The 26,824-nt window shown below is 35.0% G+C and overlaps 1 long non-coding RNA gene across 1 annotated transcript; it reads left to right on the top strand.

The window, feature by feature from the left end:
• Positions 1-1,373: 1,373 nt before the first annotated feature.
• On the top strand, positions 1,374-3,737 carry LOC145166663 (uncharacterized). Its single transcript, XR_013740650.1, has 3 exons — positions 1,374-1,606; positions 1,683-2,837; positions 3,208-3,737. It is a non-coding gene; the product is annotated as an uncharacterized LOC145166663 (long non-coding RNA).
• Positions 3,738-26,824: the final 23,087 nt, after the last annotated feature.

Below are 26,824 nucleotides of genomic sequence, written 5' to 3'. Positions count from 1 at the left end.
CTTTATAAGCGCCAAATCAAATTAACACTTATACTGCTTTAAGTTCTCAGATTTAAAAAACTAAACTAAAAGTGTTCAAGCCAATTTATTTGCAAATCTAATGCCTCTTGACTTTGTCTGACTGTCAGACTTGGTCAGTGACATTGGCTTGTGGATTGGATCGACAAGATTATCTTTCGATATGACTTACTGACTATGATGTATTTACATTTGACTCACTATCAAATGTGATGGTACTTTATGATTATGTGTCTTGTGAGCTTGTGTGACTGGGGATCCATACTAGAGGCAAGTTCACCCTTAAAGTCAAGAGCCTCTAAAAGGACCATCAATGATTGAATTTCAACAAAGATGTCACTAATTAATCTCTTTTAGGCACACTGTCTTCTTTTCAATTTAACCAACTACAACATATAGTCTAAGTTTGTTAAATCCACTATTGTGTATTACTTGGTACTTTTCCAAGCCAATACTTCACCATTCAGAAAAATCATTAATTCCGACTACGAACGTAATTGTCTTTATCAGTATGGAACTTAGAATCAATGTAACTTTTACAATGACCTCTTCCATACTGTCATGATCATTTCCTCTGTCCTCCTAGGACACTTAAGAATTTTCTTGATCTTGATTCTTTGATTCTTGTCAAATTGATCTAATCCAACTTGTCATGCTCAAAGCATACGATTCATCATACTTGGTACATGTCATGGCATATATGATCGATCCCATAGTAGAAGTATGTGGGACACGACTCATAACCTCTAGTAGAACTAGGACATTAGCATCGCTCAATGTTATGCCATGTCTTATTAATCACGAACTCCATTTTGAGTTTTGCATGTCGAGTTTCCTCAAGATTCCAAGTATTTTGGCTTAATCCAATGAATCAATTTAATCTATCTCCATAGATCCTTATTATGTACGTGTTCTGTATCTCCCATGTATATCATAGTGAAACAATTCCCATACCAAGCCAAGCTTTTACACTTCCTAAGTTAGAATATGTTTCCTATGAGTCGTCATTATCTATGTACAATACAAAGGTGACTACAATGCTCCCACTAGCATTGATATATATATATATATATATATATATATATATATATATATATATATATATATATATCTTTATACTTTAATAAGCATTTAGCCTAAAATGCTGAATTTTAAGAGGTACAACCCTTAAAGCATCGTGTACAAACCTTATATGCATTAAAACATTTATGGTCAAACATTGAATTTAAGTCTTACAAATGATATAGCACTGAGTACAATTAATCAATGCATAAAATATTGCATACGAGTGAACCAGTCCTGCTACATAGACGTTTGACTCAACCCTATTATATCTAATTCTTATCCCTTGTATATCTTATCTTAAGCTAACCAAAACTCCTCTTCCAGATGAACATGTCAAAGTTGAATCGGTCATTCTTTATCTTCAACTTGATTGAATCGGTCAACACTAAATATACTTTTTATTGCGTCCGCTCTCTCAGTTCTGTCACAATCATACCCAAGAAACCATTCACCACTCACTGCCTTCTCCATCGCCTCCATTGTCTGTTGATGCCGGAAAATAAGCTTCTTCAGAGAAAAAAAGGTATGCTTTCTTCATCATCCTCTCCATTCCTAGGCTTTCTCCTATTGGGTTCTTACGAGGTCTATTTTCTATGCAGTTACAAACAAACCACCGATCTATTAAGGAACATATGTAGCAAGGAATAAAAGATTATGTGGTTCTTTTCCCTTTTCCCCTGCTCCACTCCAATTTACCTCACACCTTTCATTTGTTTCAGTTCTTTCTCCCTTGATGTTTCTTTCGATTTTGAGTTATTTTGAAAATATTTTTCAATATAACGGGGTGGAAAATGTTTCAAAAGAAAAGACCTTTATGTACCAAATAAAGTGCTAACCACATTTGGGATGGATTGAAAATATGGCTGGATTACTCTTAAATTTTTGAAAATTCAAATTTATTTAATTGTGCAATTTGTATGAGTTTTCTATTCATTTTCTTTATAAATTGTTTCTAGAATTTTTCTGTTCTATAAATCAAGAATGAATACATAGCACAAGTTTGGTTTATGAGTCTACTTTGAATGAATTTCATTAGGAAGAATAATTGCCATGGAAATTAAAGAAGCAACAGAAAATGAATGAATTTAGTTCTAATATTACTGTTTTTTGGTCTGTAGGAAGGGGATTTGGGATTTTGTTCATGAAGAGCTTTCTGTACAATTATTTTTCTTACAATTCTCACAAACCAACTAAAGGAGATACTATAGCAAAAGCCAAAATGCATAGATAAAGAAAGAAGCATGTGTTTCTTGAAAAAAAAAATCTAGAAGTAATTTTCATTATTATCTTTGGCCATAAAGGAGATACCGTCCCAAGAATATACCATTTAGGAAATTGTAGTTTTACATATTTTGATGCTAATAATATATGGTTAATGTTTATTAGATAGTTTAATTTATTGGAGGGTGCATGGATCAAGTGGATATGGAGGGTACGATGATGGATGCACTCGAGAAATGACTTAAGAAGCCACTTATGAGAAATATAAATGTTGGGATGGCCCCATCTATGTCATAGTTTATAAAATAAATCATAAATAAGCTAATTCTCCTGTTCTTTTTAATATTTGAAGTCTGTTAAATATTTCCAAAGCTTAAGTTAGCGATTTTTGGTGCATGTGTATTGATTGTAGGCTTGGGATTTGCAATGAATAGTTGGCAAAGTATGAAGACCAATTGGAGCTAAAATTTGCAAAGCACAACTTGAAGAATTGAAGAAAGAGGCTCATAAAGAAATGATACACAGAAGAAAAGGTATTATATTTTACTCCCTATAGACTTGAATGTTTGATTATCTGCCAAATATCTTACATACCTTTTTAACAAACATGAAACAATGATTTGTGTGTGGACCCATATCAGATTTTATAATACATACCAAGAAAGGAAGTATTCTAATTTTCTTTATTAAGTCTCAAGTTGTAAATCAAAGGGTTTGAATGTTAGTGGGATGAGAAAGAAATTCTTACCTTTTTGTGACCCATTTTAGGAAGGGTAATTTATATAGCCTGACAATTAGATAAAGTGTCACAATTACATAAGACAGAAAGGATACTATAGTAATCTTTTATGGATTTGGTCTATTATGTGTTTTCTCTGATTATTGTGGATTATCTACATGTAGTAGTTCAAGAATGAGGAAATGATGGATTTGAAGTCTATGGATAGCCGTCACTTCATCTATTTTGTGCTTTCTTGGAATACACAAAGTGGATGATACATGTGAATCCTTCATCTCATGGTGGTTCGCAATCTAGCAGAAACCTTTTTTTTAGGTGAAAAACAATATAATGGACCGGCCCTGCCAAATTAGTGTATTAAAGGAGCAATGGTGTGAAAATGCACATAGGTTGAAGTTGTGATAATAAGATATTACATTTATCGTTTGCCTCTCCTTGAACTCGCTTAAGAATCTTAAGTAAACATGGAGGCAAACGTAAGAAGGTATAAACAAGAGCTATAATTTAGCATCATGTGTTTATTTTGATTGTTTTTAGTGTGCAGCTGCTTCTGTGTTCATTAGCTGTAAATTAATGGCTGGTATTTGTTTTGTGAGGTAGGGATATTTATAAAGGTGATGATATGTATATTTTCCACCATCTTTTGTTTGTTTATTTTGAATATATAATCCATATATCATTGTTTACTTAATTATGCATGAAGTCATGTAGATAGTATATACGGTGGGACATTTCCACGTGAAGTTACCATGTCATTGTGATTGATATTTCTTTGATTTTTGATGTTCTATTACTAGGTAATTAAGGTTTTCAATTAATTTTTTAAAAATTGTATGTAAAAAACCTTTACGGATGGAATCAAATTACCAAGTTGCCCTTAAAAAAGAAGATAAACGTGTTTGTAATTTTGAACCTAAAACAACCCTTAGTGCTTCAAGATATAATTAAACTGTTTAATTTACTATTTGATTGCTCAGTTTTTATAATTTTTCTTTTGAATTTTCATGAAGATTATGGAATGGAAGATAGACCATTTGGTGGGGCTTTTGATGGGTTGGAAGAAGTTGATTTGTTTGTTTTATGATTATTAGAATTTACCTTTTCTCCCTATTCGTTCCTACTTTAATTTCTTTTTATGACATTACACTGTGTTATAGAGATGTCATTCTTCTTTCCAGATTTTTTTAGTGTTCTTTTTGTTTGATGCCGACTCAATTGAAACCGGAGTTCATATACTTTTCAAAGTTTTGTTTTGATTCATTTTATTATCTTTCAAATTGGAAATATAGATTGTTCATATTATGTATTAATTTATTTGTGAGGTTTGATTTTGTATTTTTTTTTGTTATAGCCGACAAGAAATGGATTTTTTTTATATGAATTGCATAAAAACGTATCTTTTGTTGTTATAGCCGACAAGAAATGGAATTTATTATTTTTTTTTTTATGTTTTTTGACATGACGTTTTATCATTTTTTCATTTTAGATTTTAGGCTTCATCTGGATTAAAAGAAAGGATTAATGCAAGCTATAACGTTTTACTTTAGCATATGAATTAGATTAGAATAAAAAATGACAACACATGAACTACACTGTATATGGTGTGATTTTGGAATTACTATAAAAACACTTTTTATATGAATTTTGTTATAAAAAATTATTTTTCTTTTATCATGAATGAGTGATATGCAAAATAGAACAACTATACATAATGTTTTTGAAAAGTGTTTGCTAAATAATTTGTATTATGATCCATTTTATTATTACTCTATTTATTTTTTTAATTAAAGTTATATTCTTTTATCTTATTTTCTTGATTTTTTATAAATATGTTACCCGCAGATGGTCAAAATTAAAAGGTAAATATAAACACATAATTTACCCTTTTGTAATTCGGTTAACATAATTTAAAATAAATCAAAATATACATTTGAAAGAAAGAATTAACTGTTAGTAAAATATAAAATTTGTCATTAATAAAAAACTTTTTTAAAAAAAATAAAATTAGGTACCCGTAACCTGATTTAGCCAGTTTAAGATCCGATATAAAATTTTCATTTAAATTATAAACATACTTTGAATAGCTACACTTTCATTTATTTGTTTCTTACACCTTTCCTTTACATTGTAAAATTTCATTAAAATACTAAACATACATTTAATAGCTATATACTTTCATTTATTTATTTCTTGCACCTGTACATTGAAAAAAAAATCTTTTAGATGCTAAACCTATATTGTTATTTTTACATTTAACTGTTTTCTATGCTAAAAAAAATCTTTTAAAATGTATTTTTAGTGACCACATCTTGATGAGTTTGGGTGATAAATAATTTTGTTATTTTCCTTAAAAAGAAACTTTGTTTTAAGGTTTTGGACATTGTTGTAACATAACAGAATAGATGCAGGCTCTAGACTTTAGGGTTTTGGACTTAGATATTTATAATGCATTTTGTGTTTTCCGGAATCAAATATGTTATCATGAAATAAAAATGATCTATTTTCGACACAATACATCAACATATGAAACTAATTATAGAAAAATTTATTCACATCCGTCCTTTGATAAGTGTTTAGATGTACTAAACTATTTGTGAAAAATAACTAATCGACTCAACAAACTGATTTTTGAAAATTTATTCACACCCGTCGCTTGGCACGGGTAGACGGCTAGTAAATATATATATATATATATATATATATATATATATATATATATATATATATATATATATATATATATATATGTGTGTGTGTGTGTGTGTGTGTCTATATATATATATATATATATATATATATATATATATATATATATATATATATATATATATATATATATATATATATATATATATGGTTTATCTATGTTTCTCAAAATTCAAACTCCTTGAACTTTCTCATTGAAACAAATATTCCAATTGCTCCCACTAGCTTTGACATATGTATGGCTCATATTTATTTCTAGAAATTCAAACTCTTTGAACTTTCTCATTGAAATAATGATCCTAGTTGCGAGATGCTTGTTTCAGTCCTTAAATGAACTTATTAAGCTTGCACATCCTTCACAACCTATCTTGGTTTGATTATGTGGTTGTTCCTATCTATGTTTGTGTCTTCTTGAAGATCCACTTATACCTAATGGTTAAGTCAAATGCTTGCTCTACCAAGTTTTCACATACATGGAATGAATCTCGCTTTCCAAATCTTCCTTCTATTTTGTAGCCTTTAGGGCTGACCACAACTTCTGATAGCTAGTAACTCTGATTGTTATATACTACTTACTCATATACCTCAGTAATATAAACTCTTAGATAACTAGGTGAATGATGTCTATTATTAGATCTATAAGGAAGAGGTAGAGGTATGTTAGTTCCTTAATATCTCTTTCAACCTCGAATTGAATGCTAGGCCCAACTTTATGCTCTTCGTTGGTTGACTCTTGAATCTTATCAAGATCAATGTGGCTCCCACTAGCCCTTTTGTAAATTAGCCCCCGCTATTGGAAGACTTCCCTTTCGAGCAACATACACATTGTTCTCAAAAGGATTGTTGACAATTATCCAAAATGCTTGATGGGTTCTCCAATGAGATAACGCATCTCTATTCTAAGTTCTAGATTGTCGAGCACTTCACGACGAGATTAAACCTCATAATCATAGACTTCCATATGTGGTAACCAGGATTGAATCCTACTTCACATATCATAGAGTGTTTTATGAACGTTACTAGTTGATACAAGACCAAAGGACTTCTCTTAACACTATTAATGGTACAATCCATGAATTTTTAGCAAACATAGTGTGACTCATCTAATACAAAATCAATGAATGATTTATTTATCTATCCGATTAACACTCCTTATGGTATTGTTTTGGGTGGCGATAGCTCGTAAAATTGTTTCACAATTCCTTAGATGACCGATAAAGTTTTTGACTGAGATTCTCACTATAAGTTTCTAATCCTATTGCCCAGTTGATTCTTAACTTCACTTTATGAGAGCTTTTAACACCTGAAAGGTTCCAGACTCATGTTCATACGAAGTCGGTCTTACCATGTATCGTGGTTAATTTGAACGTCCCATTAGTGCAAACTAATTCCAACATATATTCACATCATCTAGTGATGTGTGAAACATCTATCTTGATAAACAAAATTAGCATTTATCACAAGACTCTAGGTCAAATGATATCCAAAATCCGATCTAACTGGATACTTGGTAATTCATTTCTCACTTATGTATCCAAGACTATGATTCCACAAATACACTTCACCCAAAACTTTTGGATGTATTTGAATCAGTACGTATTATGGTCAATCTGAACAATCCATTAGGTAAACTAAGTTCAACATATATTTGCATCACAATAATACACCTTATTCAAATATTTGAATCAACTTTGAACTATTGCTACTATACTAGTTTCATAGATTTCATGACTTTCCTTTAACATGTTAGAATGCTTCATGTGTAAATAAGTCACAACTATCTCATGAATCATAGTATAAATAATTTCAATTATAATACCACAGACTAAACATTTGGGAGAGTTGTCTTTTCATCCCATGAAAAGTAGCAAGGGCTTGACATTCATGATCAAATTATCTTCTCCATGTTTCAGTCTTCTTACTACATTTTAGTCACTGCACATTCTCGCAAATGTCAGTACTCAATCCTTAGTAAAATACTCAAGGTTTAGAAGTAATGTTCTGATGGCATTATGAATCCATATATTTGATTGAACACCAAACATCGGAGAACTAGTTATCTTTTGATCCTATGGAAAATAGTAAGGGCTCATGATCCATGATCAAATTTAACTTCTTCATTAACCGGTCCTTTCATCTCCAATATATATATTGGGGATGTATGCTTTCTTAGTACTTTCTTGTTATGAAAACGAATTTCTATCTGAACATGTCTCAGAATAAGCCTTCCTTTATCCTTGGCATTTTTTCCTAGATTAGTTATACCAACACTAATCGCCTTTTAACCCATGGGCAATTGGATTTCTTCTTCTTGAAACTTCTATTTAGGATAGTAAATATATGGGAGTGCTTTGAAGTTTGAGTTTCTATGATTGACAATGTTAGTTCTAAAAGGAAACCTCAACATGCTACACAACTCTTTCATGGGAATTCCAAGTTGTTCATATAAAAATCAGAATGAACTGATTATATGTACATGTCAACTAGTTGGCTAACCCTAGTCAAGTCCAAACGCAAGGAAATTCAATTTTACTTCAATATGTCAGTTTACAACGTACAATGATAACTGCTATTTCTAACAGTTTAGAATGCAATGTTTTAAGTAACTTAGGAAGAGCTTTATCAAAGGCATGATCTTTCCTTTCGTTTATGAGAACTATTCCCAAACTCCGAATTTGACAAGATTGATCATCCTCATAGCTAATCCTTTCAAAGGTTTAATAGCAGTAGATTTTAGTGGATAAGGTTATAGACATCATTCACGATTAAATTCCATTATAGTTTGTTTTACATATCCTTAGAAAATAATCACATTAAATAAAATTATTTTAGAAGGCTAGGATCCATATTTGGCTGCATGATGTGTAAAGGGATGCTGTAAACATACCATAAAGTTATTTAGGTAGGCAAAGACCATTGCAAATTTTGATCACCACAAAATTCCTAGATCTTTGATATTCATTGACTATCAATGGCATGTTAATGTCATATTATGTTCATCTCAGATTCAATGACGGGGTCGTCGCGGATCACTGAACAAATGGTGAATCGAACATACAAAATCGCATGGTCCCCGGCTCAAGTTACACTTGAGAATCACAAGTTCCACATCATTCTCTACCTATACTCTCAAATTGACGTGACGGTTAACCATGCGGGCTCCATCAACAAGTTATAAAGAGAATGTGCAACTTTTATGGATAACATAAGATTCACATTAAATAGATTGTGAATTAACCATGCAAAATCACATGGTCCCATCTCAATTTACGCTTGAGACTCGCGAGTTCCATATCATTCTCAACTATATTCTAGATTGATGTGACGGTTAACCACACGAGCTCCGTCAACAGAATATAAAGAGAATGTGCAATTTTCATGGATAATATGAGACTCACATTCTATTAATAAAACAAGATTTTTTTTACACTTGTATTTATAATAGTTTTAGATTGACCATTATCACTATCAAACCCTTTCGGTAACTCCATTCTCAAAATGCAATACGGCGGTGAGGGTGGTAAGAGCGAAGCATATTTAGGAATCATAAAAACTTCCTTAAACCCCTACATCATAATGAGTGAGCCTTGTCATGCTAAGACTGATAATGTCAATATTTAAACATGCGAGGACACATGTTGTAACTTTCTCATACATCTAATAGATACAATTCGAATATGTATAAATACAAGGGGGAAATTTAAAACTCTTTAAATTTAGTTGTCTATTATTAATCCTAATTAATTGCGAGAGTGCAATGTAACAATTAATAAACCATAAGGGGTTAATATTCAAATTTATAAATCTCTATTATAAACAATATTAAATATTTAAATTCACTATTTCAATAATAAATAAATATTCAAATTCAAATAATCATATTTAAATAATATATCAATTTTGTAGATTTAAAACAATTTAAATTTGGTATTTATCTATATTTGATAAAACTTCAATTTCAAAAATGAAAAAATTATGGAAACCCTAATCTGCCAAGCTCACGTCGTGAGCAGCAAGCTCTCACGTCGTGAGCTACGATTGAAGGTTTTATCAGTTATGAATTTTTCAATCTTCCTTCTTTCATTCAATTTCAAACAAGTATTTTCAGGAAATATGAATATAAGGTGAATGTAATCGTGAACCAATGGCTCTAATACCACTGTTGAGTTTTCTACACATCAAATACACACTAAACTAGGTAGCAAAAAATCGAAACTACGATATACCTAAGTGTACATGAAACCTATGGATCTATGGTTTCATGCTAATTAAATGTACCCTACAAAACAAAAATAGAAAGAAGAAAACGTACCTCTTATTTAGCCCTTGATCTCCATGCTTGAGATCTTGATCCTCCATGAAGTTGCTTGGATGAGAGGACCCAAACCAGAATCCCTTTAATGGTATCCCACCCAATGACACCAAGTAGTGGAATAAAAATAACTAGGAAAAGGGTCAATTTCACAAGCCCTAAGAGGGTTAGAAATCGTCCCTAAGAGGGGAGGAAGAAGGGTTGGCGAAACTTCAAGCCAAGGTGTAAGGAAGAATGAAATCCCTCAGGCCCTATTTATAGCCTTGGATGCCTTCCTAGGTTTTCTACTCCTTCCCATGTGGGATGGGAGCCTAAACACAAAATTCACTCCTTTCCCATGTGGGATGGAGTGATTTTCGTCCAACCCTAATTCCATACAGGGTCTGGAACATTCCTGATTAACCAACTATCGATTAATGAATATTCAACCCTTTAATTAATTAAAATGTTAATTAATTCCTAAAATATATTTACAATTAATTTCTAATTAGTTATTAGCCATAATTATTAATAAACCAATTTTCTCATTTATTTATTCTACTAAATTTGGGTCTTGTAGGCAACCTAAAAGGACCTGATTATTATTGGAAATATTACCAGTAGTTAATGACCTTGTACACTATTTCCAACAATAAACTACTAAAAAAAGTCTTACCATCGGCACAGACTTTCAAACTTTTATCAGTGTGTGGTATTACATAGTGATACATTAAGTTCTTATAAAGAAGGGTTGTGGAAAGAAGTAGGATGTCTCAATCACGTTGAGGTGAAATCATCATGAATTATTGACAGTAATAACCCTTCAGCAAGAAATGGTTTAATCCTTGCATCATAGAGTTAGTCGCGGTCTAGAATCAAAGATTAACCTTCGGTTCGTTCAATGGTGCCATGTCATACCTCAATCTAGGAATTCAAGGACATGAATAACCCTTTGTCATTTAAGGACCAGACAAGTCTCTCTTACGCTGATGAGTATGAAATCAAGGTAAGCCACTGGGTAATGCTCGATGTCTCAGCAAAACATGAGACTTGATGCATACGAAAAGCATGCTTCCAGGGAGGGAGTCAGGTAAGAGACAATTAACCAAGAAAATAAACACCCAAGCCTTACAATAACTTTATGGCTAGGACTACACAATCTCAGTTTGAAAGTCTAGACAACGGTAGACAATCAGCGTGAGTGGGTGACTCATTGTCATCTCAATTGATGGTCTCACTGATGAGATACTTAGAGAGATGTAGGAACATACGACAACATGCTGATGGAGCTTATGTAAGAGTCGGCTCCAAAAATCAACCAGCTTCAAGTGACATTGTGTCCAACTTGTGCATTTTCCAGCTAAGTTTCATTTGTTACTCTTAATTGCTCCCCCTACGCTTGTGATCCAACTGTTTGAGGCACTTTGTAAGCATAGTGTATGATCATAAATCATGACATTTCTGTCAGTTTCATTAAAATGATTCAATGAAATTGCAATTCTTGAACTAAATGTGTATTGCTACATTAGGTAGACCGTCACCAAAACCCATTTGAAACTATCTAAAAACATCACATGATCAAACATTCATGCTATCTCTCGTTTAACTTTAAATCGGTTCCTGAAATCAAAGAACTTTAAACACACAATAAATGCATAACTGTTAGGAGCTTTGGGGGTAAATAAGTTCTAATGTTCATAGATAATTTGAACACCAGACACCACATTAATTTTTTTCCCCGAAGTTGTAGATTTTACTCCATTTCACTATTTCATGCATTCTCCCCCTTATATTTGTTAATCTGATAGAAGATATACACCTAAAAAACTTTCTTGGGAAGACCTGTATGACACTTGTTTTTGAATTTTTAGATTTAAAGTATAAAAATAAAAATAATAGATAAAACTAAATGAAATAAATTTAACAACTATGAAAAAATAAAATTAATTAAACTGTTAGAAAATAAATTTATTTATCTTATCTTAGAAAATAAAACTTTTGAAAAACGTTTTTTAGAAAGAGAGAGAAACTACAAAAAAATGTGAACTTGACAATTTTTGGAGTCACTCACATTTGAAAAAACTTAACAATATAATTTAGGAACCCAAATGAATTTAGGTGGTTGGACATACCTCACTTTTTCAACATGTCTCTGATCAAATGAAAAATCATCAACTTCAGGTTTCTGAACTCTTCCTTACATTCGTGAAGACTTTTGATTCCCTTTTATCCTTCTAACTTCTTTTCTTGTCTTTATTTTAGATTCAATAAATGTACTATTGGGAACCCAAACTTGCTTCATTTTTGTAGGTTCAAAAATGATTTCTTTGGAACCCAAGTCTTCCTTTATTGTGCCCTCTGCTTTCTATTCTTTGTATCTCTTGTCCTGTTTAAAGAATTATTAAGACATGAACATACATTAGGAAGGTTACTAGCATGAGATCTTCAGATGTTCGGAGTTGAAGATGGCTCTTGAGTTTTGACATGGAGAGATGGAGTCTTCATATCTTGAGATATATTGACAGTGCAAAAAATCTTGTCAGCTTGAACAAACTTATCAGTGTGAACTAATTTATCAGCATGTGATGAAGATTTTCGAGTATGAGTAGCTTGTGGTTTCTCAGCATGAAGCATATTGGCATGAGGGTTGTCAGTGCAAGAGTTGCCCTGATGTTCATCCGGGTGAAAACAATGGTTTCTTGATGATGAACTCTCTTCAAGTACATCTTCAGTTTGAACAATAACAGTTGAAAAGCTTTTCTTCTTAATATCCTTTTCTTTTATCTTCTCCTTCAGATCTGACATCTTTTTCTCCTTTTCTATCATTTTCTTCTTTAAGTCTTCTATATCTTCTTATTTTTGGTTCATGATTTTGTCTTTCAGATCAAGTTCAGCAATGAAGAACATAGATAGAGGATCCTTTGGATCATACATCAAATATGGATGATGGTAAAAGATATATATTCTTCTTCTTTTTTTCTTCTTCTTCTTCTTCTTCTTCTGATTTTTGAGTTTTTGAATAGTGAATGAACTTCTGAATCTTCTACAGATCCTAGAATGAATGTTCTAGACCGCTCTGATACTAATTGAAGGTTTGTATCGATTAGACACACTCAAGTATGAATAACACAGAACAAACAAACTGAGCAAGAATTAAACAGATGATATCCTGACCTGAGATCGATATTCGTGAAGACGGTTTGTCCCTGCTATTGATCGAACAAGTCATCTATTCTAGGTAAAGGATACCTATATTTGATCATAGCTTTGTTTATCACTCTATTATCAATGCACATTCTCATTGCACCTTCCTTCTTCTTTACAAACAGTACTGGAGCTCCCCAGGGTGATGAACGAGTGAAGGTTTGTATTGTAGGTTCCCATTTCTACGATTAGATTGGTGCGGAATAATAATATCAAGAATATAATTGTATGAACATGATGAACATAATATGTCAGTTAACTGATAATGAATAGATAGAGAGATGCAAAAATATTATATGTATATATATAGTGCTCTGTGAAAACCAAATATGGTTGCATTTTTATGTTACGATGAAGAGATAACATTATATAGTAATAATGGAGGTAGCATTGCTGATAAATGAATAATAATACCTAACACTTTGTAATATATATATATATATATATATATATATATATATATATATATATATATATATATATATATATATAGAGAGAGAGAGAGAGAGAGAGAGTTGGTATTAGAAGATGGTTACAGGCACTGTAATCTAGTCTAGCGATAAACTTAGACTTATGGAAGAGGCCTAGTTCAATTAAGTTTGATATTGGGTTGTATCATTAGGAGAATGTGCGTAACTTAGTAACAAAGAGTAAAGCTCTATTCCATGACACTTTCAAATGACGTTATACGGTAGCTCTGTATGGGAGTACTTTATAGTATTCTCCTGGTTAGACCAAAAATGGTGGATCCTGATCAGTCAACTGTTAGCGATATGTTTGGTCATCTCTCAGAGTAGGTGACAACACTTGATCATTCTAGAATGTCTTTTGAATTATGTTGCTAGTGTGAACCACGTCTAGAACAACATACTCAAACGCGTGATGACGTCCTTTTAGATTATAACAAAGCCTTAGATGAAAAGAACATAGCGACCCAAGAGCTATATCACTTGATAGGAAGACTAGAAGATAAGAAGCTTAAGTTCACTATGTTAGAAGCAAACTTGAACTAGAAAAAGATGTTAGGTTGCTTAGTGAAACTCAGTTAGATGTTGCTTTCAATCAACTGGATTTAGCCCTAGCTGAAATTATACGCTTAAACAAATTAATAGAGAAGCTCTTTAATGAAAGTGAAGCAATTGAAAAATTTGTCAATAATGGGTCTGTAGATAACACTTATAATTGGGGTTGGTCAAATGGATACAATACCAGAGAGAAATATCCACCTCGGTTTGATGTCGAACATCCCTACGTCCCACCTGACAGGACTTTTCACTTCCCAATCAATGACAAGACCTATGATGAAGACATTCGATGTCACTTTGGAAAACTTCGTGTCCTAAGCAAAAACTGTGTCATTGAGGAGATTATCCCATTAACATCGGGACTCTCTAATAATGTTCATTCCATACTAGTCATTAGAACGATATATCCTGGATCAAGAGGTGACATGGACGAAGAAATCATTTTGGAAGGACCAAACATGTCCCCAAAGTCCTATGTTGACGAAGAGATAATCTTAGAAGGACCTGACTTACCTTTCAAATCAAATGTCCCGAAAAAGGTGAGTACTGCACCCTCTGCAGTATCCCACTCAACAAAATTCTCACCACAGACTTTTGTTAAATCCACCACTAAGATTCATGCTCTTCCTCAAGGAGTAAGAACAAACAAGTTTGAAACAGGACAATGCTCTAAGTGTCAAAAACTCTACAGTTCTGCTGACTCTTTTCCTAGACCCATACCGAAGTCCAAACTTTTCAAGAGCAAAAGACCTAAAATGAATAGATCTGATATTTTGTGACCAAAAGATGAAGCAAGGCAAGCCTTGAAAGTTGAAATCAAATCTCGTATAGAGAAAAGGCAAGCTGAGTCGAATCTCAAGGTTACTGAGAATAAAAGGTCACCATATTCAAATAAAGTATATTCAAATGACTCTGGGGGTGGCAAATCTTTTCAAAATAACTTTGCGCAAAAACATTTTGACAAATCTAATTCTTCGCAGAAGTTAAACCAGGAACAAAAAAATTAAAAGTCCCAACAGGTCACCGAGTTCTAAAAGGACTTAAAGTTCCAAAAGGACTCAAAATCCCAAACCTGTCTAAAGCAACAACACCGCAGTTGTCACTCCTCTGAACAAATACTCAAGTTAGTCCTGGTTGATGACATCGTATTTGCTAATAAAAAGAACAAAGAAAAGTCTAAAATGAAACTAAATCTCTCCAAGCACATTGATCATGATCCTAAGTCCAAACCTAGGCAAACCATATAGATAAACTAAAATAAATTAACCTTTCATTCTTATCCACCTGTTAAGAAGGTTGCCTCTAGACCCAAAAAGAAGGATTTTATCTGAAAAATAATTTGGAAGAAAAATGAGAGAAAGAACAACACATCGTAAAAAGTCACAACAAAACCACACACTGCATACTTTAAATCGTATTATGTTATTGCGGGCCCCAAAAAAGTTTGGGTGCCCAAATTAACTAACGAACACTACAGGAAATGTGTGAAAAGGATCATGAAATAGAATGGTTAATCGATAGCGTATATTCCTTGCACATGACATGAAGGTTAGAATACATTCGTGACTTTAAGGCAGTCGCACATGGTGGTCACGTAAATTTTAGAAACGATGCAAATGGAACCATTCGAGGATATGGTGTCCTAAAAAATGGAAACTTCTCAATACAAAGAGTTGCCTATGTTGAAGGGTTAAAACACAATCTCATTAGTGTTGGGCAACTCTGCAAAGTTGATCATCATCTTGAATTTGATGATGAATACAGCTACATCGTGATGAAAGATAGATCAAGATGTCTAATTAAATCAAAGGTTGATGGAACAATGTTCGCATTAGACATATATTTAGTCATCGATAAACCACAACTGTGTTTTTTTGTCAAAAGTAGTCTCCGAGGTAAGTTGGCTCTGGCACAGAAAGCTGGCTCATCTCAACTTTCGGTATATCAACAATTTGGCTACTGGAGATATGGTGCGAGGATTTCCTCTTCTCAAATTTGACAATGACACTTTATGCCTTGCTTGTGAGTGTGGAAAGTAAACATAAGAAAGTCATCCATTGATACTTAACTCATGTATTGCTGAACCTTTGGAGTTACTTCCTTTTGATCTCTGTGGTCCACCAACTGTGCCAAATCTACATCACAAGAAGTACATTCTGGTCATAGTCGATGATTACACTCGTTTCACTTGGGTGTTTTTCTTGCGACTTAAATCAGAGACACCATAGACCCTGATCAACTTCATCAAGGAAATCAAGGTACGGATCAAGCTTCCCATTAGAAAGTTTCGAAGTGACAATGGAACAAAATTTACAAATAGATTGCTAAATGAATTCTTGGTGTCAAAAGAAATCAATCACAACTTTTCATCATCCTACACACCGTAGCAGAATGGTGTGGTAGAAAGAAGGAACAAAACTCTTGTAGAAGCTATCAGATCAATGCTCAACTTCTCAAACCTGCCTCTCTATTTTTGGACAGAAGCAGTCTCAACAGCATGCTTTATACAAAACCGCAACATCATCACCAAACGCCTCAATAAGACTCCATATGAAGGTTTGAGTAATCGTTAACCAAATGTTCTTTTCTTTCATATTTTTGGTTGCAAGTGTTTCGTGGTTAAAAACAAGGAGCATTTGAGCAAATTTTCACCCAAATCAGATGAAGGAATATTTTTAGGATAGTCTACAAACAAAGAGGCATACAGAGTTCTGATCCAGAGAACAAGAAATATAGAAGAAAACTTTGACATGAAATTTGATGATTTCTATATCCAGAAGACCGCTCCTCTCAATGAAAAAAAATTTATCATGGAGAATGACATTCCAATCCAGTCCAGACCTCTCAACATCATAGAAGTTAGTTATGATACACTCTTCAACCCTCCATAAAATGCAAGACTATTTGAAGTCTTAGTCTCTCCTTCTGCACAATTACAACATACCGAAATCTCTGGACCTTCAGTATCTAAAGACTCTTCGCATATGACTTCCACCTAGCCGGTTGAGGGGGTAAGCAGTCCCTCCAATCCTGAATCAATCACAACCATCGAGGTTCAATTCATAGACATAGTAATTCCAGTTGTCAACAACAATCGATCAAGGAATTCTGAAGAAACAGAAGAAGATGTTGAAAAGATAGTAACAGGTGAAGTTCCCAAAGTTCTCGCAATTCCTAATGCTTAAGTACAAGGGTAACCATAAACTTCGCAGGGGGAACCTTTACCTTCAGCAGAGCAACCCAATCAATACCTATCTGCATGATGTTCTCAGATCTAGGGTGAACAAGTTCAAGATGTTCAAAGAGAAACAACTCCCGAAGTTGAATATTTTCCATCCAATGCAACTGCTAAACATCATTAGTCATGTCTACACATCAGAATAAAAGATCATCTTCCCGACCAAATAATAGGAAATCCTTCTGCAGGTATACGCACTCGCTCTTCTGATGATTAACTAAACATTGTCATTATGCAGCTTTCATGTCCTCTACGGAGCCTAGAACCATCAAAGATGCACTTTTATATCATGACTGGATCGTTTCAATGTAAGAAGAGCTTATGAAATTTGAAAGAAATAATATGGAAATTATTCCCCAAACCAAACGCACCTACCGTAGTTGGAACTCGTTGGGTATTTCGTAACAAATTGGATGACTATGGTGTGGTAATCAGAAACAAATCCCGACTTGTAGCTAAGGTTTACATTCAATTGGAAGGAATTGATTATGATGAAAAATATACTCCAGTTGTAAGGCTATAGGCCTTACACATCTTCCTGGAATATGCGGCGCATAATAATATCAAAGTACATCAAATGGATGTAAAAAGAACTTTCCTCAATGGCGAACTGAAAGAAGAGGTATACTTATAACAACTTCTAGGTTTTGAGAATCTTGATCTTCCTTATTACTATTACTAATTAGAGAAAGTTGTGTATTGCTTGAAGAAAGCCCCAATAGCTTGGTATGAAACTCTCTCTACATTTCTTATTTAGTATGGATACAAGCGTGGGGTCATTGATCCTACACTCTTTCGACGTTTAAGTGAAAAACATCGAATGCTTGTATAAATCTATGTGGATGATATCATTTCCTGTTCAACTGATCAAGTTATGGTAGACGACTTCGCCAAGCTCATGACTACTAAGTTACAAATGAGCATGAACAGAGAGATTAACTTTTTTCTTGATCTTCAAATCAAGCAAGTCCCACAAGGAATCTTCATTCATCAAGAAAAGTATACTGCAGAGTTGTTAAATAAATACTTTATGGATAACTGCTCCTCGACAAACGTTCATATGGCATGTGGATACAAGATCACCACAGATCCCACCGGAGAGTCAGTTGATCAAAAGGTATACCGAGGAATGATTGGTTCTCTACTGTACATGATTGCAAGTAGACCGGATAATGTCTTTGCTACGGGTTTATGTGCCAGATATCAAGCTGATCCCAAGGTTTCTCATCTGAATGCAGTCAAACATATTTTCAGATACCTCAAAGGGACTAAAGCTTTAGGTCTTTGATACCCAGCAGGAAACAAATTCAATCTGCAAGCCTTTACAGACTTAGACCATGTGGGTTGTCGGTTAGACCGCGAGAGCACTTCAGGAGGATGTCAATTCATCGGTGTGAGATTGGTAAGTTGTCCTTCAAGAAAACAAAATTGTGTCTCACTCTCCACTGTAGAGGTAGAATACGTTGACGTGGCCAGATGCTGCTCTCAAGTCCTGTAGATGAAAACACAGCTAATGGATTATGGCTATAGAATGTTACAAGTACCTATTTATTGTGACTTAGAGAGTGCAATTGCTATTTCTCATAATCTAATTCAGCATTCAAAGATAAAGCACATTGAATTACTGTATCATTTTCTCAAGGATCATATTCTGAATGGTAACATTGAACTCATCTTTGTTCCATCTCATGAAGAAATAGCAGATGTTTTTACAAAAGCACTTGATTCCACCAAACTTAATGGATTTTTAGAAATGTTTGGAATGATGAATCCTGATCCTTAGTTTTTCTTGAAAGGATAAATTGTGAAGACTTCAAGTCTTCGCATCAGACAAATAGATATGCTTCATTCATCTTGTCACCTGATCTTTGAAGCACATATATTTGTCTATGGTGTAAAATTTATTTCTTTTAAGTTTAACTATTGAGCACAAATTTCATAAATGCCTCCTCAGCATCCTTTGGTTACCGAAGACTATTTATGATCTATGTACTCTTTGGTTCAATTTTTTTATGACTAGCCTCGTGATCAAGTCACTCTATAGTGCTCATGATTTTGTCGTATCTATCATTCGACATACCGTAGCTCTTCCTTGAAGAACCTAAAGTCTTGTTTTTCTATTTGGCAATAAATAAAGTTTTTTTTTGGTGTTCTATTTAATGAATCGGAAAAACCTTTCAAATGTTTTTATTCCTTTTCATTACATTTGTTTACACCTTTAATGGTTATCTTTTCAAAAACCGTACCTTTTTCCTTTTTAATAATAAAGTGAAGATTTGTATTTTCAATAAAAAGTGTTTACCAAACATTTTGTGAGGTGATCGATCTAAAACTCAAACGTCAGACGAAAAATAATCCCTTAACCCATGATTTCTGACAGTTATTTCAACCATTACCCCACGTTTACCCACTTCATCATCATTTTCATTTAATGCGCCCTTTAACTGCATTTAATGTGAGTTATTTTTGGAAAATACTTTTCTATTAAAATAATCCAAGCAGTAGAAACCTTTGGTTTTTATAGTTGTCAAAAATTTTCTCGATTGGATTCCATTTTCAAATCCGGAGGTATACAAATCCCCCCATTTCCTCCCAAGAAAGCTTTACGCTTTTCGAACCCTAAATAGACGATCTTCCTCTGCCTCATCTTGGTAAAAACACCTTCTCTGCAAGTTCTTCAAACTTTTCTCAAATCAATCATGGTGAAATTCAGAGTTTCCAAGAAGCAATCAAAACCAAATGGTTCAACCTCAACTGCCAAGAACACAAGTCCCACGATTGCACCAAGAAACCATAGAGTAATATTGAACGATCATGAACTCTATGATTCTGCAATCAAGTTGATGATTCGCTTCTTGCCCAAACACCCACTGTTTGGACCTTTTGATGCCTTCACTGAAGTTCTTCCCCAGTCTGTGCTCTTCAATTGTGCTTTTTCTGCATTCATACTGTTAGATAAACTCGATGAAGTTTATCTCAAGCTTGCTGATGAATCAATGGTGGTCCTCACCAAACCAAAATTTCTCGAAGCCATCAACCCCGAATCCCTCCTTCAACCACCTTCAAGAAGCCTAGCAACTCTGAAATCTTCACAGCTCTTTACAAGATGGGTTATCAAGAAAACTCAAAGGGGTTGCTGAATTCTATAAAGGGAAACTTCCAGCTGTATGGTAGTATGTTTGTCATTATGTGATTCGATACTTATCAGGTAGAACTGGTGGAACAGACAACATGGGGAAATAGTTGTTGGACATTGTTTGGAGGATCTTCACCGGAGAGGCTATTGATTAGGGAACCATCCTTTGGTATGATTTCATTTAGTATGATGGCAAGAAATCACCCAAGGAAGGAATCACTGATCTCACAACTGCAAGGTTCTAGTCACCCTGCTTGGTGGATCTTCAAAAGGAAGCCGACATCAGTATAGAAGATAAACTCAACTGCTTTTCATGTCGAGATCTCAAGAGGTATGCTCGTGGCTATGATTGATATAGCTGATGGGTTTTGAGCACCCTAACAAGCTTAAGGTGCACATACAACCCTATATGCTTTGGATCTATGTTTTTTCTAATTATACATGCAATTTTTTTTCCAAAGCATTACCCTAACTAGCATGCAAAACATGGGTACTATATAACAAAAACTAGTTAGATGACATACCTTTTCTTGTAGCTTGATTCCTTGGACCTTTAAGAGCCTAGCACCCCAAATGTGATGCCTCAAATTCTTCACACACCACCACCAACAATGTAGGACTTGAAAGAGGATTACTTGCACTCAAAATTCAGCTATGCTCTTCCAAAGATCACTAGTGGCCGATTTCATGTGCTAAAGGGGTTCTTATATAGTGTGGCAAGGATTAGGGTTACATCCATGTAAACCTTAATGTGGATGACCTTTCATCTTACTTAGGCTTCATGGGTTAAACCTCCATGGACTATCCATGGACTACCATGTTGGTTTAGCCCAACCTAAATAACCATAGGCCTACACTATAAGAATCATTGATTTACCAAATCAACCGCTTACATTTAATTAGTCTCGTTTGATCACTAAATTAATTGCAAATTAATTCTTGATCGATACTAATTAACTAATATGATTTCATATTAATATATTAGAACTTATAATATATTAATAAATCATAAAAATCCTCTTCTCAAAAGTCCATCCTTACAAATGTTCTGGTGACATGCAACCCAAATGGATCATGCTACTCTCAGGTCAAGTACATACCAACTATAGTTATGGACTTAGACACCTTATCCAAAAGTCTCCCACTTGTACAAGTCTAATAACTATAGCTTCAAGTATGACCTAATCACCGACTAGCAATCGTAGCTCTTAAAAGCCTTTGTCGAACTGTGACACGCCATTTTAGATAAGGGATCATATAATCCTCTATTCTCAAGATATTAGCCGGACAAATACATGGAACATAGTCATTCTTATTGTCCAGAATTTGTTTCTCGATTTTCGATTTGTTTGACATAGAACTTAATCGAACACATCAATTGAGTTCTGACCGGGCCCAACACATAAGTCAAAACAAAATCATCGAGGGGCCCAATATATCACTTCTAATCCTCCAAGGACTAAAAGGAACAGATAAACTACGACAGTATATGCTTGTACTAACTACTTGTTAAATCATACACAATAGTGTGTTTTATAACATCAAGTTACTAATGCGGTTTCGCACTATCAATGTACAACCAAGTCATAGTCAACAACTCATATATCTTGGTTTGAAGACTTATATGATATTATCGTCTCACGATCACTCGAGATAAATTCAATGAAGTGATACAAGTGAGTGTGGGTTTAATCCAACACTCAGACCTTATGAGTACTCATGAATGTTGTAGCAAACTTTGCTATGTCTAATACACTTCAGACAATCTACAAGCCAAATTCATGACAGTCTTTCCCCAATACCTACTTCCAAAGTATGATCGACTGTGGACAGTTTGAATAATATAATTATTCTGGAAGTCAAAACATGCAAAATGAAACAATAGTAAATGATTGACACAAGATAGTAACATTACTTATAAATAAAAAAACACCTTTTATTTAATCATCAAATGTCAATTACATTTCAACTATTACAAGTTTCAAAAAACTATCTAATCGTTTAAACTAATATCGTCCTTCAGCCTGATGCGCCTCACATGTTGTAAGTGCTTAACCCAACTCATTTCCTTCGTGAGGGGATCTGCTGGGTTCTCCTCTGACGATCCCCTCTTTGCTACGAGGAGTCCTTCTATTCAATGTCTTATCAAGTGATATTTTATGTCAATGTGTCTGGATCTGCCATGATCCCTTGGTTCATTGACTAAGGAAACCGTACTCTCGCTGTCACAGAAAATCTCCATAGGCTCTTTTATAGCTGGTACAACTCCAAGGTCTCCGATGAAGTTCTTCAGCCATATAGCCTCCTTCGCCGCCTCGCTTGCTGCTATCTAATCTAATTCGCATGTTGAATCAGCTACTGTCTCCTGCTTGGAACTTTTCCAAGTTATTGCTCCTCCATTCAGGGTAAATACCCAGCCCGAATGAGAGCGGAAATTATCTCTGTCAGTCTGAAAGCTGGCGTCACTATACCACACCACTCTCAAGTCATCACTCCGATCAAGGGTAAGGACCTAGTCCTTAGTCCTCCGTAGGTACTTGAAAATGTTCTTTACCACAGTCCAGTGAGCCTTACCAGGATTCCCTTGATATCTGCTGACCATGCTCAAAGCAAAGGCCACATCAGGTCTAGTACAAGTCATAGCATACATGATCGAGCCAACAGCAGAAGCATATGGTATATGACTCATTTCTGCTATCTCAGCCTTTGTACTCGGACTCTGAGTTTTACTCAGTTTGGCATTGCTCTGGATCGGTAAGTCACCTTTCTTGGAATCCATCATGTTGAATCTTTTCAACACCTTTTCCAAGTAGGTACTTTGACTAAGTCCAATTAGTCTCTTACTCCTGTCTCTCAATATCCTTATCCCTAGGATGTAAGCAACTTCTCCAAGGTCCTTCATAGCCAAACACTTCCCAAGCCAGGACTTAATTTCCTGTAATGTTGGAATGTCATTTCCTATGAGTAGTATGTCATCCACATACAACACCAGAAAGCTAACTGTACTCCCACTAGCCTTGACATACACACATGACTCTTCCTCGCTTCTCGTAAAGCCAAACTCTTTGACTTTCTCATCGAAACAAAGATTCCATCTGCAAGATGCTTGTTTCAATCCATAAATGGATTTGTCAAGCTTACACACTATATTAGGGTACTTCGCATTGACAAAACCCTCTGGCTGACTCATGTAAACATCCTCAGGAAACTTTCCATTAAGGAAAGCGGTTTTGACATCCATTTGCCATATTTCATAATCATGAAATGCAGCTATGGCTAGCATAACCCTAATAGACTTAATCTTTTCTACTGGTGAGAAGGTCTCATCATAGTCAACTCCTGGAGTTTGAGTAAAGCCCTTCGCAACCAGTCGCACATTATATGTGTGTACTTTCCCATCCATTTTGGTCTTCTTCTTGAAGATCCATTTGCACCCGACTATCTTTCGACCTGGTATATTATCGACCAAGTTCCAAACTTGATTGTCATACATGGACTGAATCTCGCTGTCCATAGCCTCTTTCCATTTAGCAGACTCGGGCCCTGCCATGACTTCCTTGTAGTTGTTAGGTTCATCCAAATTTACCAGTATGCTATCACTGATAAATGTATCACCCTCAGATGTTATATGGAAACCATATAACACAGGTGGAACACTAACTCTACTGGAGCACCTCGGAGGTACGGAATCGTCATCTGGATCAACATGAGTTTCCTCCTTAGGTTGATTGCTAGTGTTTGAGGTTCCTTCACCACTTGACTCTTGAAGCTCTTCAAGGTCAATTTGCCTCCCATTGTCTCCTTGGCCTATGAGCTCTCTCTCACGAAAGACTCCTCTCCTCGCAACGAAGACAACATTGTCACTCGGTCTGTAGAAGAGATAACCAAAGGATTTATGTGGGTAGCCGATGAAAATACACCGCTCACTTCAGGGTTCGAGCTTGTCGTGAGTCTCACGCCTCACGAAAGCCTCGCAACCCCAAACCTTGATGTGTGCTAACGAGGGAACCTTCTCTGTCCACATCTCATGAGGTGTTTTGGCAACCTTCTTAGCTAGGACTAGATTAAGGATATGGGCGGTAGTCTCTAAGGCATACCCCCAGAAAGAGATAGGTAACAAAGCTAGACTCATCATGGAACGCACCATGTTCAACAAGGTTCGATTGCGCCTCTCAGCCACACCATTAAGCTTTGGTGTCCTAGTTGGTGTCAATTATGAAACAATCCCACATTTCTTAAGATAGTCTAGGAACTCGATACTAAGATACTCATCACCCCGATCGGATCGGAGCATCTTTATCTTCCTCCTTAGCTGATTCTCCACTTCTTGTTTAAACTCTTTGAATTTCTCAAAGTTTTCTGACTTATGCTTGATTAAGTAGACATAGTCATATCTACTGTAATCATCAGTAAAAGTCACATAGAAGCGATTAGCATCCCTTGTGGCGGTTCTGAAGGGCCCACACACATCGGTGTGTATGAGATCCAACAAACCTTCACCCCTTTCACAAGTACCAGTGAAGGGTGACTTGGTCATCTTTCCAAGTAAGCAAGATTTTCAAGTGTCATCCATCCTTAAGTCGAATGACTCCAAAACTCTAGCCTTTTGTAGTTGGCCTATGCGCTTCTTGCTGAGATGTCCAAGACGACAATGCCACAAGAATGCCTTATTCAATTCATTGGAAGAATCAATGTGCAACACATTATTTTCTAAGTTGTCTACAACCATCACAGTTTCATATACACCATTACATGGTAATGCTTTAAAATAAAAAACACCATTATAAAAAGAATTAATAGCACCAATTTCATTATCAAATGAAAAACTGAAACCTTGTTTGTACAAACCATGAAAGGAAATAACATTTCTTGCCATTTCATACGAGTACCAACAATTATTCAAATATAATTCTAACCCACTACCCAGTAATAAAGAATAAACTCCAATCTTGGTGACAGGTGAAACCTTCCTATTCCCCATGATCAAGTTTATCTTCCTGTGCTCCACATCCTTACTTCTTTTTAGTCCCTGCAAATCAGAGAAAATGTGAATTCCACAACCTGTATCAAGGACCCAAGAACAACAATGTGATGAGTTATTAGATAGAATAGTATAAATACCTGCATGGGTGGCATTAACCTTCCCATCTTTGACATACTGCAAGTATTTGGGGCAGCTTCGCTTCAAGTGCCCTTTATCATGACAGTAGAAACACTCTGCTTCCTTAGAATGGAAGAGGGAGCAGCAGAACCAGCCTTGGTCCCACTTGAAGAGGATCCATCAAGAGACTTTCCATTGTGGCTCTTAGAGGGAGCCTTCCTCTTCTTCCCCTTTCCTTGTCCAATTGCCAGAACAGGGGCGGTGGTAGGATTAGTAACAACCGATTTACCTTTGAGACTACTTTTAGCAGTCCTCAAAATCCCTTGAAGTTTGCTAAGTGTGACTTCCTCCTTGTTTATATGATAGGTCATGCGGAACTGATCATAACATGGAGGTAAGGAGTGTAGAATGATATCTATAGCCAGCTCCTCATCGAAGTTCACATTCAATTTTAGCAAACGGTCCACAAACCTTTGCATTTTCTACAAGTGGGCCGTGATGGGTTCACCATCCTTCATATTAGTTGTTATCATGTAAGAGATGATTTCATACACTCTTGATGAGCACTCTGATGGTATCTTTCCATCAGGTCCTGGTGCATCTCAAAAGGGTAGAAGTCCTCATAGGACTTTTGGATTTCAGCTGTCATGGTGGCCAACATGATACAAGACACCTTGGTGGCATCCTTCTCATGAGTCCTAAACTCAGCGATCTCCTCAGGAGTAGCAGAAGACTCATTGATTTCCTTAAGCTCGTTGTCTAGGATATATTCCTTGTCCTCATAGCGAGTGACCATCCTAATGTTCCTAATCCAGTCATTGAAATTAGTGCCATCAAAGATGACTCTCCCACACAAGTTCATGAGAGAGAAGGAGCTAGCAGGGTTTGAGCCAGACGCAGTGTTGGAAGACATCTAAAAAGAAAAAAAACAAAGTTTAGATTAGATAAGATTCCTTAATATAACACCCAAATGAAATATTAAGGCTAGGACCCAACACAATATTTTACAATTTGGAAGAGGGATGTCGTAATCCAACTTGCAAAATATTTGAAGGTAGGTAAATGACGATTTACCAATTT

Source organism: Lactuca virosa, chromosome 3 (genome assembly GCF_052849685.1).
Source record: "Lactuca virosa cultivar CGN04683 chromosome 3, Lactuca_virosa_CGN04683_v6, whole genome shotgun sequence".
NCBI classification, from domain to species: Eukaryota; Viridiplantae; Streptophyta; class Magnoliopsida; order Asterales; family Asteraceae; genus Lactuca; species Lactuca virosa.
Note: the sequence above shows the minus strand (reverse complement) of the source record. Positions and strands in the feature narration are given on the sequence as shown.